The following is a 563-nucleotide window of genomic DNA, read 5'->3' as shown; positions in this document are numbered from 1 at the left end:
ATCCGATATTTATAGTAGTACGACGAATAAGCCAATATTATTTCCACCAGTAGAAAGTACACATTTCGAACTTTTCGATGCTGTGCTGCAGTTGTGACTAGCACTGTAATGATGAGTTCTGTTGTTTCCGTATTTCGGATGATTTAACGAGATTCTTTCGAACTTTGTTACCTAAATGTAGTGTAAGAAGTGAGGCAATCAAGGATCTCTTACACACTTAGACACATCCGCAGCGTACGAATTACGGTTGGCAGATGGACAAGCAATCGGAATCAACTTTCCTGATCGAAGCCACAGAAAACGCATTAGGTTTTGTTTAGGATGGGATCAAGCGCCGACGATCCTCGATGCGGATGCCTTCACAATAACCCTCTATATTAGTTTGAGCTGATGAGTGGTGGATCCGTTTTGTCGCATCCTTAAGATATTGGTTAGTAGAACAACGCCATACGTATAAGCGACCCACGATTCTAGTATTCCTGGATTTCCGAGGCGCATTTGACTCGGTTGATCGATCTGGTCTTCTTGAGACGCTTGCCCACCAAGGAATGCCCCGGAAGTTT

This window comes from Opisthorchis viverrini (genome assembly GCF_000715545.1).
Source record: "Opisthorchis viverrini unplaced genomic scaffold opera_v5_70, whole genome shotgun sequence".
In the NCBI taxonomy this organism is placed as follows: Eukaryota; Metazoa; Platyhelminthes; class Trematoda; order Opisthorchiida; family Opisthorchiidae; genus Opisthorchis; species Opisthorchis viverrini.
This window is presented reverse-complemented; position numbering follows the sequence as displayed.